At 35.9% G+C, this 21551-nt stretch overlaps 1 long non-coding RNA gene across 1 annotated transcript; it reads right to left on the bottom strand.

Annotated features, from left to right (window-relative positions):
- Positions 1-582: 582 nt before the first annotated feature.
- On the bottom strand, positions 583-15726 carry LOC121729612. The gene is made up of 3 exons (XR_006035985.1): positions 15715-15726; positions 6674-6683; positions 583-659 (listed from the first exon to the last, which is right to left on the bottom strand). It is a non-coding gene; the product is annotated as an uncharacterized LOC121729612 (long non-coding RNA).
- Positions 15727-21551: the final 5825 nt, after the last annotated feature.

Raw genomic sequence — 21551 nt, 5'->3', positions numbered from 1 at the left:
TATTTTATTCAGATTCGAGACTGCGTAAGTTCTGCAATTCACCATAATTTAATACAAAAAATGGAAAACATTAATGGGTACATTAATCTTCATATTAAAACAAGCAAAATTATAAACTGTCTGTGAGTTAGGAGTTCCCTTTTCATATAAACTTTATAATTTAAGTAATTCGAACTCCGCGGGATGATGATACAAAAGCAACTTTTTTAATAACTTGTTCAAAACGTCAGAAATATGCTAAATCATTTTTGAATAAAATTGTATGGCAGCGCATAAACGTACCTACACCCTGCATGGGATAGGTTAGGTTAGTGATACAACTTATACATATAAAGCGTCTCGTCCTTGTCTTTCAATCAACATTTCTAACGTACTAAACAAAGAATAATAAGGGGATACAGTCATGTTAATTTATTTAAGCTTTTCAATTATCATACAACTTTTCAGAAACCAAAAGCATTCACCATAAACATCGGGAATAAGAGTCACCGCAGATTGCAGAATATACAATTTCAAGTTGGCCGACTATCGTACAACTAAATATCACACTTTAATTGGACAACTTTTTAATTATGGGTAATCAGAAAGGAATTGCGGTTCTTAAACGATTGGTGTCCAATTAATTAGTTGTACAATTTAGTTGGAAAAATGTGCGAGCTCTCTTAAGTCGCTATAGCTATTGGTATACTATGCAATTTAGTTGGCCAACTTGAAATTGTAAGTCTGAGGTCGCTCTCAGGGAGAAAACTCGAAAACGATCTGATTCGGAGTAAGGCCCAGGTTCTAAAGTTTACCTTGTATCTGTTCGTATATATACGGGAGGTAACGAACCGCCTTGCTTTATACAATAAATAAAATTAAGACAACAAAACTCGCTGCAAACTTATGCTTTGTTTCTCGGTAAAATGTACATCGTACACATAAAATGCCCTCTTATTTCATAAAAAAAAAAGTCTTAGTCTACATACTTTTTACAAACTCAAAGTGTATCTGAGTGGAAAAAGAAAGTTGGAAAAGGAAAGGTTATTAGATTTAATCATCATCATCATCATCATCGTCATTATCATCAGCCTATTGACATCCACTGCTGAACGTAGTGCCTTTATTAGATTTATTAGACGTATATTTTATGTGTGTTGTAACAATTGTTTTGACGTTTTTCATACACAATAACAAAGTGATAATATTTTAGAGTGGGTATGAGTCACCTATATAGGGCTTACTGTGAAAGTAGCAGCACTGAAACTGTAACTTATTTTACCGACATTCATCACAAAATATTCTGCTCGATATGGAGCAGTATATTTTTAAAACCTTTCAAACGTATTAGAGGTAATTAAACATAGTTTCTGTTTTGAAGAAGGATAGGAAGGAATAGGTACCATATAATATTATGTAGGCGGTCTTTGTATAAACCGTATCAATTATACAGGGCACCCAAGCCCAATATATAATATTGTTAGCATAGTGGCCACCCTGCAGCAAGGATGGCAACACCAATTTACTGATGACAACACTGTGGGGAAAAGCGCCTATATAAGTCGTTGCATGATCATTTAACTCCCTCTTTTTCGGTAAGGCGCTTTGGTAAGGGGAAACTCTGCCCGATTGAGTAGTCAATTCCTAAATTAGTAGCCATCTTGTTAATTTGTGTTATTTTGTTGCTTGATAAATATTTGATTAATTTATTAATTTGTTAGTTTAGTTTTAGAGCATTAGTTTTCGTTTAGATTGTTATTAGTTGTAAGATAATAAAAGGCCGTATGGCAAATGTGTATTTGTTTTAATGATTCCCGCTGAATCTTTCTAAGAATATTACATAAGCCCAATATAACCCAATATTTATTATTACTAGACATCGCCAAATGGTCGAAACTCGACCTTAGATTTATTATTAGGATTATTAGGACTACTACCTATATTTTGTAAAAAATATTGACTTTATCTTTTTTCAACTCTTGTCTCTGGGACTCAGCTAGTCTCAGACTGGCAGTGTAAGCATTGTCTAATAGCATCTAAGATTCAATAAAAAAAACTATAATCCATTTTCAATTTGTCACCTTGTTCTCAACAGACTTCAATCATAAATAAAAGAGTATAATTCGTATGTCACTCAAAAATCTGTCATTTTTCCTAATGTGTGAGTTGTAGGTTGTAGGGTGTGTAATGTTTTATTAAAATAATATTAGCCCGATGCACTCCTTCACCATATTATAAACTATAACTGTGCAAAATTTCATTCACCTACATTTCCCCATTTTTCGTCAAAAGGGATACAAAGTTTTTGGCTCACGTATTAATATATAGATATACATATACATACATTACGGCAGTGTTTTTCAACCTTTTTTTTATAATAAAATATGTCTTGACCTCCTTTTTATTATGTATAAGATGATCCTACTTAAAAAACGTGCTTGAAATCGAAATTTGTATAAAAAGATGCTACAAACTGAAAATTGTATGTAAAAGATGCTTGAAACTGAATATTTTATGAGTGTAATCGAGGCATAACGTACCCTTTGTACACTTTGCATGTACAATGGAGGATCAAAGGATGAGCCAGCGCTCAACCAACAACGGCTGGAAGCCGCAAATTATCTACCTTCATTGTTGCTTGAAAGCGGAAGATGAACTTGACATCTCGTGAAATCCATACTAATAATATTATAAATGCGAATGCGTATCTGTCTGTCTATGCGAAATGCGTTTAATAATATGTCGTAAATGCGAAAATGTGTCTGTCTGTCTGTCCGCCTGTCTATGTGAAATGCGTATAATATTATGTCGTAAATGCGAAAAGGGTTTTTTTTTCGAAAAGTCTAAGCTGTTCTGGTTAAGACCATGGTAGTTTAATCGTGGCTTTTTAAACTAGTCTGTTGCTAGTTGGTTTAGACGAAAAGAGTGTTTCTGTCTGTTAACCTAAACCGCTTAACCTGTTTTGTTGAATTTCAACAAATGCATGTTATGTAGCTACACCTTGAGTCCCGGAAAAGAACATAGGATTATATTTTCAGTTTAAGCGTAAACAAACAGACACACTGTTTTCATATTAGTATGAATTAATTTTGTATTTCAAAATATACATTGTCCCATCCTAATTAAATTTGCCCTCGATTTGAAACATGTCCCTCATTATAATATTTGGTTGTCGCTCGTTAGGTATTTATGAGCATTTGCTCTGTAATCCTCGTGTATTGTACCGTCGAAGAAATTTATTCATGAACACAAGGCAGACTCTACAAAATAACGTATATTTTGTAGACTGAAATGGAGTTAATTTTACAATCTTATGTTGTGCATTGGTGGAAAGACCGCTTAAAAGAAGTCCCAAAGTAATTAATATAAGGCCATTTAGCCAAATTTATAATAAGTAGTTATATGGTGGTTACGTTTGGTTACGTCAACGTATCATTCAATGCATATGCAATAATGTTGTGGACAACACTGAAACAGCAAACGTCATGAGTCATGACTCATGAGTCATGACGTCTTATGAATGCCACTTGAGAGAAAATACTTCAACACTCACCTGTCAACGTCTACCTTCTTGGTAGATGTTGACAGGAGGTGAGTGTCATTTTGTATCTGGTCGGTATAAATCATAAAGTTAATATACCTAGCGGAATAGAGAAACAAAGGCCTGAGCAAGAGAGATGTCACTATCAGTAACATTGCGTGGTAAAAAGAGACGTGTGATACAAGACAGCAGCACTCTTTTTTTGACGTCCAGTCGGCACGTGCCGCACGTTGACAATTTAATCTCATAGAATTCATGTTCAATCATGGTTGTGTAAGTGTATACGTACACATATTTTTTCACACAGATGAAAACCAATTTCGGTTTCGTTTGACAGCTCGAGATTGTTCCTCTATTCCGCTAGGTATATTAACTTTATAGTATAAAAAAGCTGAATGATATTTTTAGTGTCAGCTATCTCAGCATCCCGTGGACAATTTCATTCATGCGCTAAAATTATGCTTTGTAGAGATCTGCAAAGAATTTTTAATTCTGGTCACGCGCCACAACATTCTTTTAACATTGACTTCATGTAACCCGACCAAATTACCCAAGTATCTGGTGCCAGGGGGGGGGCAAATAACCCAAGTTCTGGGCCAGAGGGGGGCAAATCAAATTTTTCATAAGCTAGGTGTTTATAAAGAATAAAAAATTAATAATTTTTAGTTGTAAAAATATTGTATTGCAAGCAAATGGCAAAAAATCGTTTTCTTGATTTTTAATTTTTATAGATAAAAGTACTAGATAATATACTTAGTAGGGACGTCAACATGATCCAGGGGGGGGGGGGGGGGCAGCTGCGGTACGCCCATGGAGAGTGGTATATTGAGCTGGAATATATATGAGCCACGCCATGTAGGTCCAAGCACGTACTGTATAATATTTTGTCTTATATTAAACACTAGATGACGATGGCGCCAAATTTCGTTTATCCCGCGGGAACCGTACCGAACGGGATTATATTAGTATGTAAGCTTGGATTAGCTCTTGGCCGCGGCTTAGCCCGCGTGAAATTATGTTGTATGCTAATAATCTTTGTTTCCTATTGAACTCGTAAGTGGAATTTTAACCGAATTAAAAAAATGAGGTTATCAATTATACCCGTATGTATGTGATAGTTCCAGAACGGCTCAATTTTCGTATACAAGGTGTAAACCATAAAGTATTATCACTTAGTTTTGTTACACCTTGTATAATGTTACTCTATTCCAGCGTCTGAACAAAATATGTGACTTTCAAAAATGCATACATAGTTATATTATGTTCTCATGTTTGTTCGGAATTCGTTTTGGATTGAGAAAGTATCCGTCTACTATCATTACATAATAAATTGTTCTTATTTGTTATTCGTCGTGTGTTATACAGGGTGTAACAAAACTAAGTGATAATACTTTAGGGTGTGTATGTGTCCCATAAATAGAGTTCACTGTGAATGTATAAGCAGCGCTGAAAGTGTAACTTTTTTTTTACTATTGTATGGAAAAAATCATGACATTGGGGAGCTTGCCCATATTGATCACAAAAAAATACTCTTCCAGCGCTGCTACTTTTTACTCTGTATAGGGGACTCATACACACTCTCAAGCATTATCACTTAGTTTTGTTACAGCCTGTATAACAAACGACGAATAATGATGGTGAAAAACGACGAATAACAAATAATTATAATGTAACTAGATGTTCCGCGCGGCTTCGCCCGCGTAAATTAGATGTTTCACAGACAAATTAGTCCACGAAATATAGCCTGTGAGCTCCTTCACGTAGTCTACTTCTTATCTGTGAAAAATAACATAAAAATTGCTCCAGTAGGTCGTGAGATAAGCCCTTTCAAATAATTTCCCCCGTTTTTTCCACATTTTCCTCTATTTCTTTCCTTCTATTAGTCTGAGCGTGATAAAATACACCCTATAGCCTTCCTCGATAAATGAGCTCTCTAACACTGAAAAAAATTTTCAAATCGGACCAATAGTTCCTGAGATTAGCGCGTTCAAACAAACAAACAAACTCTTCCGCTTTATGATATTAAATAGTATGGACGGCCACTTTTTCTATTCGAAACCTTGATACTGGATTTAATTGGATGTTTAAAATTGTCCCAAGGTCGATCGATTCCGACCCGGTATAAAACTTTCATTCGAATTCGCCACGTATCGTGCTTGACTTGGACAGCGTCCAAATGTCACCGTATAAGTTGAAAACAAAATATTTATCAACAAGTTCTATTGCGAATTTTATACTGAAACGAGCTTTTGGCTTCGCTCGCGTTAAGAAGTATTATTATATACAAACTTTCATCCCCTATTTTAACCCCTTGGGGTTGAAATTGATCAAAATCCTTTTTTAGCGGATGCCTACGTCATAACATCTACCTGCATGCAAAATTTCAGCCTGATCCGTCCAGTGGTTTGGGCTGTGCGTTGATAGATCACCATGTCAGTCAGTCACCTTTGAGTTTTATATATAAAGATAAATGTACTAAGTGAATTGTTTCGAAGATGGATCATGATTGATAACCCAAGAGCCAGCAACAGTTAGACTTTCATCATTTTATAAAAGTTAAAAGTTTTCTTGTAAGTACTCGTATATGACCCTATTATACTCGAAGAGAACTTGAATTGAATTGAGAACGGAAAGAAAAACATGGAGTTTCGGGCTGTGGTTACTTAAGGGGGTGCCCAGTTCTGAAGAAATGCCTAACCTTAAATTAAGTATAAAGCTCAATGATTTTATCTTATTTTCTTCGAGGCCGGAGGCCCAATTCCCTACCCTTTTTCGTTCCCTACCCACCCTCCCCTATTTCCTTCCCTACCCTCCCCTATTCCCTTCCCTACCCTCCCCTAGTCCCTTCCCTACCCTCCCCTATTACCCTATTCCCTCTTAAAATGCTGGCAACGCACCTGCAGCTCTTTTGATGCTGCGAGTGTCCATGGGCGACGGAAGTTGCTTTCCATCAGGTGACCCGCTTGCTCGTTTGCCCCCTTATTACATAAAAAAAGATGACTAAATGAATCTCGTCTTCCACTGCCGGACACTTATGTATGACCATCTGTGTGTATGACAGTTGCTTCCCACTGCCAGTTCACAAAAAATCAAATCGATACCTTACGCAGGGCATTTCTCCGGCTTTGGATTATTTAGTTGATTCCCTCGTACATTTTTATTTCTGCATATTTTTTAAAATCAATAATCGCGTATTATTCTTAAGTAAAATACAAAAATAATTATCTATTTGGGCCCTTTTTCACTTCACAATTTTAGAAGATATTTTGATTTAAATTTTTCTAACCTAGGGAATCAACAAAGCTAATAGAAAATAGCTTTTTCAGCTAAATAAACATGTTAAATTTAAATATAAACATGTATAAAATTGTCTACAAACTAAACTTATTCGTTAAAACCAACTACAATGAATGGAAAATGAATTTATTTGAAATATTTTGACTTTAAGAAAAAAAATTTATATATTTTACTTATTGGTGTCATTTATTTGTATCAGTATATGAAGATAATGTAATTTATTTTAATAAAAATAAACAGATATGTACCGATTAGATAAATAAATGTAAAATATTTTGATTCCCTACTTAAAATACCCAGGGAATCATCAAAATGTATGTAGAGGGAATCAATAAAAAGTTAGTTTTTCCTGAGGTGTAAAAAAACCTACATAGGTTAAACAATAAATAGTCTAACTAAAAACCATACTCATTATCGTCGTTTACATCGTGTCCAAGCAAACTTAACTTTGGAAATGACATTGTAATTAGCGAATAAGGAATCAATTGTGTAAGGAACCAAGGTTGAGGGAATCAGATATTTTCCTTTGTGACTCTGAAACGGAGCAACGAATTGCGTGACCTCCTTCCATAATATTTAAAGGCTACCGAACCTCCCGCCCTGCGCACCCGCAACCACGTGCTTCTTATAACTACGGAGGTACAAGCCTCCAAGTGAAGCGTATAGGGAATCACTATGTTAGCCACACAAACACACAGCAATATCTATTACTCCTGTGATTATGATCGGACATTTTTGATTCGTTTAGCCGTGGCGCGGCGCGGCGCGAGCGTGCAGCGTAAAGTGTTAGCCCCGACTGGTTATGCCGAAATATTGTCCGAGATTTTATTGTGTGCCGTGTGGCGACGCATTGATACTATGGCGCACACATACAAGCCGCGCGCGGTGCCTTTGTATGAAGATAACTTACTTCCCCTCCTTTTACCATGCGCGTGTAGTTTATATAGGTAGCGTGTTAAACGACAATCGAATTTCCAGAATGATTTAAATATCGATGAGTCCCATGAATGTTAGGCGTCAAAATATTCACAAATATTTATGGTTACTTAGGTACAGCATCGTTTAAAAAATGGTAGTAGGTACTTACTATTAATACCTACTAAGATCTGAACCCGCGTCCCGCAGCCAACACTTTTTATCTCTTTCGTGTAAAATGTCGTGTCAGACAGACATATGACAGCTATATCGTGACATGTGGATGCTATTTCGTGACATATTACAGCTGTTTGACTCGACAATTGACACGATAGACCCGACGGCTACATAGTGTCATAAAACCCTTGAGTTGAATGTCGACTTCGTATATATATTTATTCCACTATGGTATTATCGAACAATAATTCATCAATTTTTAAATACATTTTTGATTGGTGGTTCTATAAACAAGCGATAAACAAAACGTGTTGGCTAAGTCTTCAGGTGTTTTATAAAAACAAATTTTCGTAAGTCCCTTGTAAATATTAGACTTTAATTTTACAGAACAACTCTTAAAATCTGGAGCGGGAACGATAAAATTTATCAGATCTGTAAAATAGGACGCGATTGTTTGACTCAATAATTTCCACTTTGAGAGATAACTTATCAAACGAAACTGATGAAATAATGAAATAACTAAGTCAAACTCAAAAAGCCAATCAACCCAAAGCCAAGATAAAAGTTTTGAGCATCTTGAGCGCAGATATTATACTTTGTATACGGATTATATTCAATGAAGCAAAGTTCAGTGCCTCGATTATGCTATTTTATGCAACATCAGCTTCGTGCCTTGTTTGATCCAGTCAAATAGACTATTTTAAACCCTCAGACTCAGCATGAAGCAAAGGGGTATGAAGATTTTTATATGGAGCCTGGCCGACCTACTGCCCGCCATTATGTTTTTCCGCGTTCACGAATATTTTTCTCAAAAATGAAATACTTACAGCTTTTGTCAAAGGTTATTTTTTGTTTGTATTGATGTTAGCTATCCATTTTTGAAAAAAATATTCGTGAACGCACAATAGCGGACAGTAGATCGGCCAAAATCTTCATACCCCTTTAATTTATATTTCTCCTTTATTTACTTTCATGAGTTTTTCATATTTGCTTTTAATGTTTATGAAGGTAGTGAAAGATGTTCACGGCTTAGCTTTTCAGTTAACGATTTAACTTTTTTAAGAATTTCCATGTTTTATCCTTCTTCCATGTTTAGGCCTATAAAACAACGTTATGTCAAACTGACGCTTAAAAAGTTAAACGTATATAAAATATTTTTTGCTACTTGTGTAACACTGACTAGATCAAGGTACAAGAAAAACCGGCCAAGTGCGGCGTGTCGGGCCACGCGCAATAAGAGTTCCGTAGTACCGCTAGTTTTTGATATACAATTTTTGTATGAGTATTGGGTAATGAATGTACATCTATAACGTGTTTTACACTACTAACAAGTAACAACATCATCTCAGTTACGTTCAAAGGAATTTAAACGAAACGTTCCTTTATACTTCGCTGAATACATTTTTTTAGTCGATCGACTATTACTCTGTAACTTATGAAGTCTTCTCAGCAGTGATAATTTTCCTTTTAAATTCAGCATATTTACATATTTAGTGTTTCGTGCAACATATTATATAATGGGTTTATAAAATATGTACGAAACATTCTAAAACGCTTCCGTCATCGAGTAATTATGTTTATCCCAAAATTCCTCTTCTCTTCAATTTTACCCGCACAAAGCCGTGGCGAGTCGAACATTTCTGGCATTCCTTTTCCACTTTGGCACATACCTACCTCTGTGTTTTAGGTCCCCGTTACACCAACGATTACGTATAAAAACCTTAACAGTTAGTGACATGCAAGGTTTGGACAGGATATGACATGCCAAGCGACTAGAGTAGTGAAGCAAAAATTACTTCGTTTACTGTCTCACTTAGAGACGAATATTTCTTACTTCATTGTAATTAAATGATTTTTATTACACAAACCCCCATTATATCAGTCAAATTCTTTATTACTTATATTGAACTTAAAAAAATGCGTTGTTAAAAAATGCGGACATTTTTTTGTACAACGTTGTCCGACTTGAAGGACGACGGGCATATGAACACACACACAAATATACTTGAAAGATATAACTTTTCTTAAGATGCCCATACACAGGACAATTTGTGGTTTCGATCGATCGACAAGAAAATCGTCCAATCGATCTTTTGAACGTAAAATCGTTTGCGATATTGCCACACACGTACAATTTGTCGTTCAATTTTAAATTCGTGGAGATAAATCGTTACGATAATTGTCCCGTGTATGGCCACCTTTATACTTCTCTTAGAAAAAAATATAATAATCAAAAATATAATACCATAAATTTGAGATGTAAATTTGTAATAACCTTTTATAGGGAGGCCTAGCAACAAATAGAGTTAACGACCATGGTGATAGTACTTAAATAGAAGACAGTACAGTTATAATTTTATCGAATAAAATCGAATGAATAATTTAACCGTTCCTTTTATGTGTCGGGTCGATTTCAAATTACACTCGTTTGTAACTGCCACGAATTGATTGATTGAGACATTATACGTATTACTTAAATTGCTTTCATACATTTTATCAACGTTTGTAGAAATTATAATCATTCATACTCTTACTGCCATGTTTCCACCATGGTGAGGCAGCACCAGCATAGTTTTGTTCAACGTTTAACAACGTTTCTCTAAATATTCTGACATATCTGACGTATGCAACATGTCAGATCATTTACTGTACGTACTAGTAGCGCCCTCTCCGACCTTTGCTTAGTATTACCTATTGAGAAAATATTATTCTACGATAAATTAAAAATAGTTTTTGATTAAATGTTTTAACACAAATAATTAAGAGCATGAAGCATCCATTTGTGTCAGATAGATGTAACAAATGTTCCGTAACACGCGCGATGTTATTTCTTCCAGAACGGACTCAAAGTAATAGAAATACCCACGTCAAACATTCACAGGATAAAATGACAGCCCCGCATTCCCACTTAGAAACTTAGAAACCACTTTACGCATAGATTATTATGAGAACCTCATGTTATATGCGTAAAGGACCTTTCCTACATTAAAAACTGTACTAAATACCCGCAAATTTGATGCGGCGAAACCGGTTTTTATAGAACTTGAACCATAGATTACTTCCGGATAAAAACTATTCCATGTCCTTTCTTGGGCCTCAAAGTGTGTCAACAGTGGCGGCGATTTTGGAAAAAGAGTCCGAAAAGGTAACAGACATTTGCATTTATAGTATACTTTATACTTTATAGTAAATAAGTATGACGGTCATAGTGTGTTAGGTCACTTCGTACAAAACTAAAAAAAATGCGATGCGGTAGCGATACAAAATAAATCATATCAGGTGGCGCCAAGCATTAACAGTTAAAAATTTTATTTTGAATTTATTCTTACATCCAAATTCTCAGAACCGACATGAGTTACCCGTATGTATAATCCGCAAGCACCATTTTAAAAGTGCAACAAAAATCCATTTTAAACGTGAAACACGGACGAGTTTATTTTGGACTTGTAAAAATGTTAGCTAACAACATTTTGTTAGCATGACCTGCAATCGCTATGTTATCTTTCGAAAACAGCCGGCGTGGGCAAACAAAAAATGTTAAAGCTGCAGACACAAATTGCACAACTTTGCGACGTGAAATGGCACATTTTCGCGTGCCATTTTAGAGTAAACTCCTAAAATAATGAAATTATTAAGGTTGGGTTGCACCAACTAACTTTAACCATAACCACAGAATATATATTATGAGTACCAACAGAATTCCCACTGGCGAAACCCGTTTAAAGAAATAACGACTCATGCTACGATACTATAAAGTTCAAATTCCGACCGCGCAGTGCTAGGTGCCTACAATTATATTCACCTAAATGTCCGCTCTCTGTCTTTCTTTTCCTTTTTCTGACGAAATCAAGGTTTTCGCCTTTTAGAAAACAAAATAATCTTTTTTAATTACTATTGGTACGAATAGCAAACCTTTTTATAGTAATATACAATTTTAGGAATTCAACCTATATTTTATAGTAGTTTTATTATATTCGATTATAGTGCAGGAAACTTTTGCAATTTAAACATAGTAACTTGTGTTTATTTCTGTGTAGTTTGTGTGTTTCTTTGTATGAAATTCGTTTATTTGCTATGTTTGTATAGTTTTTATCTACTTTTTGTATTTAAATACCTTATTCAAATACATATTTCATAGGCCTTTTTAATTGTTCATTTTTATAAGATTTATCACAGCGGTTAAATCAGTATCATGAATAAAATTCCTCTATGATCAGTAAACAGTAGATACGCGACGAAAAATCTTGCGCGTGCGTCACCGCTCGCTTGTGAGTCCCTACTGATTGGCCACCCGCGGGTGGTACCTACTTACAGTTCGATGCTTAACATGTCCCACTCGCGAGAATAGTCTGTCGAGTGCAAAGACTTCTATAGAAGTCTTTGGTCGAGTGGAACAGGCCTGCTATGACTGTAACTTTAACTACAATGCAAAATGTCAAATATTTGGTTAAAGTTAAAAATGGACGCCATCAAGACGCCATATTTAACCATAACCATAGAGCTCGACAAGGTTTTAAATGCACGTGGCGAAAAAGGGAACTAACGCTGTTATCATACAAAAACGCCATTTTTCACAGTTCTCCTCATAGACTGTAGGTTTATGGTTCTCCTTTACCAGCAGTGCCCCCGCCCACGTTCAAGGAGAAATTGACAGATGACAGCTGATCCAACAAGGTTATAAATGAACGTTGCGTCAAAATTCGATTATCGGGCAGGAACCGTACATTTTCAGGCATAAATAGTATCTTATGTTTTTTTCTGGGACTCAATGTATCTCCATACCAAATTTCAACAAAATTGCTTCAGCGGCTTGGGCGTTAAGATGTAACAGACGGACAGACACACTTTCGCATTTATAATATTAAGTATGGATTTGAGTAGTTCCAGTGATATAAACTGTGGTTAAAAAAATGGTAGTGCATTAAAATGGACACTAAATGATTGAGTCAGAATTTTATTTACTTATTTATTTATATCAGGCTACATAGGCCCATACAATATATACCTTAATGCCTTAACATACATATAAATTATGTACACTTAATAACTACACTTTATCACGAGTTATCGGCGACGTGACGCGCACTTCATTCCAGAGTCTTCCCCGGAACCTTCGGTAGACCACATCAGTCGGCCAGAATTCCTCCGCTTCAAAGGTCGACAGATGATGCGCCGGTACTCTCACCACAAAGGAACTGAAGTCGACCTTGTGGCGAGACTGCAGATGTTCGACCCTCAAGTGGAGGGATGTCTTCTTACTTTTACTTTATACATGAAAATAGTAAAGTTATCTAATAGTCTAGCTACTGCCAGCAAGTTGATAATGTTTTATTTATCGTTGATACTCTAAAATAGATCCTGAATACTATTGAATTTTGTTGTGATGAAAAAGTTTTAAGGTGAGCCGGATCTGTATTCGACCGATGAGTCTGACGACCGTACATAAGTTTTTTTATTTACTCTGGACCGAGTAGGGTAGACTGGGTACGGTTGTGCCAGGGAACGGTTGTGACAGTCGTCATAACAGCGAAACTATACGGAATATGGGGACGAGTGCTAAGGGAGAAAGACGCGTCTTGCAAGTCTGAATGCTTCTCCTAACAATGCTTCCGCCAGCACTTGACGATAACGTTATTAGGGGCCTTTATTGCTTTTTAACAGTCAAAAGTAAGTTTTCTTGCTTGATTTATTTCAGTGTTTACTATTTTTTGCATACAAATAACCTATGTCGTGTATTTTCTTATTATAAGTTGATGTGATTATTTTTTACGTAAATCGTTTAGCCGATTCGTGGCACTTGTTTCATAATTGAAATTCTGTGTTGGGTACGGTCGTGACAAATCTTATGGGTACGGTTGTGACATACATTTGTCCTATATTTTTTCTTAGATGTCCTAAAAACGCTTGCAGAAGACCAAACGAGCGCAGAATATTATCAGTCAATACGAAAATACTTACGAAGAAGTCAAATGTAGGACTTATTTACAGAGAACGGCGAAATTCATCAAATGAATCGGATGTCGTTGTTTTGGTCGATAAATATGTTTAGAAATAGACTATGTTTTGATACGCTAGATGAAGTTGTTTAGAATAAGATTATGATGTTTTATGGTACATTTTTAATGAAATAAAAATCATATAAATCATTTTTTGAAGGTGTCACTACTGACCACAACCACTGTCACAACCGTCCTTGGGTTGTGGTCGGTTGTGACAATTTCCCTCTTTCTTTTAAATTTGATTCCATGACTAATTCATCGCATTTTAGCATGATATATTAGTATTTTTATGTAGACAAATAAATAAACTATGGTTTGTGACAAAATTTTCCTGGCTAGCTGTAAAATTAACAAAATTATTGTCTTCCAAACCAAAATTGTCACAACCGTACCCAGTCTACCCTACCGTATTACTCTCTGATGTACGTCTGATTTCGTGAGAAAAAGAATACTGAAGTTTCGGAAAATCTATTCTAATATTATAAATAGTATAAATACGAAAGTGTGTCCATTCTAATATTATAAAAGCCTAAACTGCTGAACCGATTTTGCTGAAATTTGCCATCGAGAGAACCTGAATCCCGGGATACTTTTCATCCCAGAAAAATACACGATTTTTGCGCGATAAACGAGTTTTGGCGCAACGGAGTTGCGGGCGTCATCTAGTTTAATTTAATAAATAAATGAACTACAATTTATTATGTTTAATGAATCACAAAAGGCTTTACATCATGGCATCGCGCTTTATTCGAAATCACCGAAAAGAGCTTGTAAAACTAAAAAAATCTACCAAGTGCCAGTCGGACTGGCAGCAAAAAGAGAGAAATAATGTGTTTTTTTCGTGTGGAAGCCCCTCTTAATTATTTATTTTAATTTTATTATTATACAAGGTGTAACAAAAATAAGTGATAATACTTTAGGGTGTGTATGTGTTCCTTATAGAGAGTTCACTGTGAAAGTAGCAGCGCTGAAAGACCAAATTTTTTTTTTCACTTTTGTATGAGGAAACTCGTGACGTTCGGGCGCTTGCCCATACAAAAGTGAAAAAAATTTTTGGTCTTTCAGCGCTGCTACTTTCACAGTGAACTCTCTATAAGGAACACATACACACCCTAAAGTATTATCACTTGTTTTTGTTACACCCTGTATATTATACACATATAATTGAGGGTTTTGTGACAATAATTTGAAGTATCTACATGTTGCCATTATGGATTACGAGCCAAAAAGACAAAAAATAACGTTTCTTGAATGGGAGCTGTTGTTATAGCGGCACCAGAACTACACAGTCTGTGAATATTTCAGAAGTCTAGCTCTATAGCGGTTCTTGAGATACAGCCTGGAGACAGACAGACAGACGGACAGACATCGAAGTCTCAGTAATAGGCTCCCGTTTTTACCCTCTGGGTACGGAACCCTAAAAATAAAAATTAATTAATTGGTAGGTATTTAACCCTGCTAAAGTACATAACATAAAATGCGTATATAAACGTCTACGAGTATAACATATGTAACCTTGAAATACTTGTTGCTTATTAAGCTTAATATTAAAGATACACATTTTCAACGTGTCTTCAACTGATAATTTATTACAAAATGTGTGTAAGGAATGATATTTTTATCTAAGTATTTTTTTTAATATTTTCAGCATTTGTAAGGCCGTGATTTACATTATCTTAATGTTTTGCAAAGTGCTTAGGAATAGGACTTTAGTGGAAACATGTAAACGCTACTTGCTTTAGTACAGCGGCCAGCGCACTGAAGCACTAAAGCCTTTCACCCGCTGTTTATATAGTATAGCGGTACTTTACTATGCGGCATAATTTCCAAATGACGAATAATACCCTTATCTGTCATGGTATGTATGTGTGGGTATCACACATTCGCTAAACCCTCGAGATCACGTTCGTTTAAAGTGTAATTACAATGATTTTAAGACGACGCCTTGATAATTTGGCTGTAGAGATATCGATTTTTCTCAGCAATGACTAAAGCTAAGAAATTAAAGTTCATTGTCAGTATTCATCATGTTTGTCTTTGTCTTTGAATTACTCATAGCTTAACACGATTGGTCAACTTTTATAACACAGAATAATCAATCAAAAAGACCTCTGTAAAAAAAGGGATTCCTATTTTGCCAACAGAGGAGAGTGATTTAAGCTTCCAAAATTTGTACATAGATTGGTTCAAGCATACACTTTAATTTGTCCATAGCTTATATGAAATGAATTTATGGTTTATAAATTACGCGACAAAAACCATTTCGTCGCTTACGCTCTTTCCATTTTTTGCTGTTCCATTGCTTTTTTTCTATGAGAGACCGGGCCGCCTCTCATAGAAAACGGCGGCGTCACCTTAACGTGGTACGTGACTTCTGTAAGTCTGGGTTACATTTATCACGCGGTCGGAGCCGTTCTAAAATGTAATTTATGCATAGTGTTGTCAATTTTTTTTTTCTTGCTATGGCGCTCGTGTAACCATGGCCAGTATCAAGTAAATGGCGGGAAAACAAGTCAAAAGTAGACTTTTGGTCAAGGAGTTTATTGTCCGTCGATTCAGTAAAATGGTAGACGCCTTACTAAAACTTTCAATGGAGGGAATACAAAATAGCACATCAATTCTAGAAGTTGTATGACTTTCCTACACTTGTGCATGATAATAATTATTGATAACGAATATCTAATGGTTAATATACACATTAAAAACTTAGTTTGCACAATTTTAGGAAAACAATACAAAAACACAACGTCACTATTTCACAAAATTAAGACGTATAGATTTTTTATAAAAATGCTATTGATTAATAAATCTAGTAATCAAAGTTTCATTCCAAATGGCAAATTATCTAACTCCCTAAGACCTATGTAATAAAAATATTCATTATAGTTTACTGTAATGTATCTCCCTCAAATTACACTTTAGAAGGTTCTACTCTGAACAAAATCATCTTAATTTTCCACGTAGAACAAGCCTATAGGCTTCGCCTCATAATATTCTGTGAATTAAAAAACGTAGGGGCCGTCAACCTTTTTTAAAAGTGCATTAATTGCGGATTACACGGCAGCCGCGTCTTATGGGTTTTTAACGTGTGGCATATGACACGTGAGCCGTGTCATTTAGAAAGCGATTGTATCTCCCTTAAATTACACTATAGAAGGTTTTACTTATTATGCGTTGACAACAAAGTATTACTAATCCACTAACGATTTTTGTTTTAATCTAAGTTGTTTCTTTCGAAAATATTTTAACTAGCTGTTACCGCAAACTTTCTTATCCATAGGAATAAAACGTTTTCCTGCGGTTAAAAGTGGTCTTGCACCTATGAGCTTTATTACTAGAACTCTCCTCCTTTTTGGAGGTCGGTTAAATAACTTAACAACGAACTTGTTTAAATTTATCTACGAACGTATAATAATTTACATCGGAAATCCCGATTATATTTAGTATACTTACTCATTTTTCTAACTTTGAAACCTACATAAGGTTTGCAACATCTGAATAAAAAAATTGCTTACCTGCCATTTTCAGGTTAACACTTAGTAAAACTACTCGAAGTCAACTCAAAACAACGTAGCCTTCCGTTAACATCAATGGTTTGGGCTCAACTAAGCAACAAACCTTTTTGAACGTGGCGGGTGACACGGTAGCCGTGTCATCTACTTCTATGGCGTATGACACGGATAACCTGTCACGAGAAAATTGTGTGCCGCCACGACTGAAAGTCTTCAAAAATGTGCGCCGCATTGAATCGGTTAAGTATCGCAATGACAGTTTTGTTTGCTAATGCTGACGCGCGCTGACATTTGGCCAGCCGTAGGTAATTGATTAAATTTTTTTTCATGAAATTTTTGAAAAATAGTACCTACTTACCTATTACCTAGTACCCACCCCATTCCCTTCCCTACCCTATTACCTCTTAAAAGGCCGGCAACGCACCTGCAGCTCTTTTGACGTTGCGAGTGTCCATGGGCTACGAAAGTTGCTTTCCACCGATTACTCGTTTGTGTCCTTATTTTACATTAAAAATTCGATCAAAATTCTAACCCTAATTTTAATGATTGACCTTATTATAATTAATATACATTTTTTAAAGTTCTGAGTACGTCCCATAATATTTAAGGATTTTGACATCTAGTGTAAGATAGCTGAACTACGTAGTAACATCAACATCGACCTAAGCTAGTACTTTTGCTTTTACACGATAGGTGAAATATGGAAAAGTGGGCGGAGCTTGACACCCCCTCACCCCGCAAATTGCCACGCGTTGTTTCTTAAGGAAATTTGATAACCACACCTCCTCTCTGTATTAGCTCCGTGGTAAGACCATACTAATATTATAAATGCGAAAGTGTCGCTAAATCGATTTTTCTGAAAGTAGGTATACAGAGTCCCGGAATAGGACAAAGGATATTCATATTTTATCCCGGAAAAATGTACGGTTCCCGCACGATAATCGAATTTTGGCACATAAACAAATGAAGATACATAAGTAGAAAATATGGAGAATATGTTTCTCCATATTTTCTACTTTAGAAATAAGCGGGTGAACAAAGAATATAAGTTCGAAGGCTATTCGAATACATCGGATATTATCTATAAAAGTGAATCATATAACAATATTGAGAACGGAATAGCAAAAGATTCCATTTCCTTTGTTTCATAGCTTATAGGGGAAAGGAAATGAAGTTCTAGAAATGCTTATTATTAGTTTTGTATTTCATACACACCGGTGATTTCGTTCGATATACTGATTTTCAAACCTCAATAAAAACAGGTTAATAATAATAAATAATAATCGTTTATTTGCATAGAATGTTTTTAACAAAAGATCTTTGACTGTGACTCTGGTTTGACGTGTCTATCTTTGAACGGGAATACATGAAAAAAACCCCAATATCTAGTTTGTGTTCTAAACAAAACACGATCAAAATATGTGTTTTAGTTGTACAAAGCTTCTTAGATAGTATGGATAATTTTTTTCGTTTTGTTTCGTTTTCCGATCAATTTTATAAAAACTAACAAAGTTTCTTACGCCAGCTCTTCTCACAGAGCTAGTTTCCGAATCAGTAAAAGGCATTCTGGTAGATTCAACCTTCCAAAAGATACAAATCGATATTGTAAAATATCAATTTGGCATAGACTATTTTGACTCAAGTTTGTAAAGTAGGTTTTAGGAATGGAAAAGAAATACTTATACTTTTTAAAAATATTTTTAATATATAAAATATTTTGTAATTTTTATAATATTTACCACCTAGATGTCTGCTGTAGGTACAAAGATCAAATATTAGTTCAGTTACAGTGATAAAAGTTGGTGCAGACTACGAAGGAACATAATTTTGTGGCTGGATCCGCGCCGCATACAAATGGGTTAATATTGTAGTCAGGCCAAAAGTTACACTAAAACTCTATATTTGCTTTCACTTCAGAAATATGTTTGAAAATTTTTATTTATTTTATGCAGAACTGCTTAAAGTTTTCAGCAACTTTTTTACAATATATAGAACTGGTTGATGCCCGCAACTCCGTTGCGCCAAAATTCGTATATCGCGCGGGGACCGTACATTTTTCCGGGACAAAAAGTATCCTTTGTCCTTGCCCGGGACTTAAAGTATCCCCATACCTCAGCGAAAAAAAAACAGCGGTTTAGGCGTGAAGAGGTAACAGACAGACAGAAAGACACGCTTTTGCATTTAAATTATTAGTATGGATTAGTATAGATAAGGTATTGCTTAAAATTTTCAGCAGGCTCAGCATGGCCACAGTAGAAATGCGAAAGAGTAGAAACACTGACAGTTTTTGGGGAGAAACTGACAGATTTCTTTTGTTAATCCGTCACTTTGTCTACTTTACCGTAAGAATAACTTTTTCTATAGTGGTCATGCTAAGTCTGCAGCAATTTTTTTAATAATATGTACGAGTAGAATAAAAATCTCTTTTACAACTTTACTTTGAGTTAAAACCTACATTACTATTCACTACCCACCTTTAAGAACTTTAAAGCAAACCAATACGTTATTTTTAATAGTACTAAAACATTGGGCGAACCTATCACAAGTACTGTTATAAAAAGGACTAACTTTCACTTATATCATAGATATCCAAGATGTTCAGTATGACAACAAAGCTTTGGCGAACATTCCCTGAGGGTCAATTCAGACCGCAACGCGACGCGTAGATGCATTTATAAATTTGTACTCTACGAATAATAAAGTAGTTTGTACTGAATATATACACTATACAGATTTCATAGACGCCATGCAAATCTGTCAAATACATACAAATTTAAAAACGCGTTGCGTTGCGATCTGAATTGACCCTGAAAGGCCTGATAGACGTACAACTTAAACCGCGGATTTTAAGTTCGCGAACTTACTCGGCTTGCGTCGGTGACACACGAGAATCGCTTACACTGGATTACCATGCCCCCAGGCTCGCGGCTCGCGGCTCTTTGCTGACACACAGGCGATTAAGATCGTCGAGCCATAAGTCCGCGTACTTACTCGCACGTCTGTCACCCCTTTTACACGCTCATAATCGCAAGTTTGGTCCATCATGACCAAGGTAAAGAAGCCACAACCAGACATGTATGACATGTCCCAAACATTTTTCAGACTACGTATAATTATAGCAACTTGGCAGGCTACGTGCTGTACTAATTTCGGACTAAACAGCTAAATAAACTTCGAACAGCTATCACAAACACACGTTAACGAATTTAGCTGTTACGCCGTTTGTCCACCACCGCCATTGCCGAACCGTCACCGAAAACGAGATTATTTTTGGGCCAATAAAATGCCACTGTACAGTGCTCCCAAAGTGTTAATGCGCATAGAAATTTTCGTAATTTTTCGGCAACGGTCGTATTTCCCGAGCGTCGGAAGACGTCGCTGCAAGCGCTGTTTTCAAACTTAACTTAAAAAACACCGCTTTGCAGCAACTTAGAGGCGCCAGACGTTACAATGGTAACGTCACTGGCCATGTCGCGATGGCTTCCCGGTGAGTTATAGCACTTATTGACAGACCTGCGACAGCGGACAGCCACCGGCTATAATATGATATTTACTACTATTTCCTTTGAACAAGGTGGAAAATGCAAGTGCATTGTTTGAGGGCTCTTATGTTATTAAACATAAGAGCAAGAGAAAACATCCCGAATATATTAATATTCGGGGTGTTTTCGTGATTACGACAATTAGCAAATATTTGCATGCGCATTATTAATTTGGGAGTACTGTATAATCTGGTGTGACATAATATTATATAGGTTTCATTTTGCTCAACGCCATTATTAAGCTGCGCGTCCACCGAGTTGGAATCGGAGGTACGGTGCGGACGGAGCGTCGTCATTTATAATTTGTCAGGCGCAAAAATAACTTTCCAGTGCACGCACTACCATAGAAATCAATACAAAGCAACAAATCCGTCCGCTGCATACGCTACGATTCCGATCCGGTGGACGCGCACCTCAAAGCAGCGGCGACACGGGTCGCTAGACAATGTGGCTAGAAAATTAATCCTATAGCCTGGGTCTTAAAGTGGTATTTTTATTAGTGACGTCCCGGTGACGACAGCGATGGACAAACGGCCTTCATGAGACAGAGTTCTAAACAAATGCAACTTCGAATATTGTTTTCGAATTA

The sequence above is a fragment of the Aricia agestis genome, chromosome 8, assembly GCF_905147365.1.
Source record: "Aricia agestis chromosome 8, ilAriAges1.1, whole genome shotgun sequence".
Taxonomy (NCBI): Eukaryota; Metazoa; Arthropoda; class Insecta; order Lepidoptera; family Lycaenidae; genus Aricia; species Aricia agestis.
Note: the sequence above shows the minus strand (reverse complement) of the source record. Positions and strands in the feature narration are given on the sequence as shown.